Consider the following 291-nt stretch of genomic DNA (forward strand, 5'->3'; position numbering starts at 1 on the left):
CTAACCGTCTCAGGGAGTCCTCTGAGTACCGTCCGCCTCTGACCGTCTCTCAGAGGACTCGGGGAGTCCTCTGAATACCGTCCACCTCTAACCGTCTCGGGGAGTCCTCTGAGTACCGTCCACCTCTGACCGTCTCTTGTTGAACCGGAGGCGAAGCTGCTGATCGCGGCTGCAGACGACGTTTTAACGTTCGGTCTGCAGCCTGCAGGTAAACCAAGACCTTTAACTCACCCGCTTGTTTTTCTCACTCCTTCACTGTCAGCTAATCTGTGTGGGTAACCTTATCCCAGC

The sequence above is a fragment of the Lipophrys pholis genome (assembly GCF_963383615.2).
Source record: "Lipophrys pholis genome assembly, chromosome: 6".
Lineage (NCBI taxonomy): Eukaryota > Metazoa > Chordata > Actinopteri > Blenniiformes > Blenniidae > Lipophrys > Lipophrys pholis.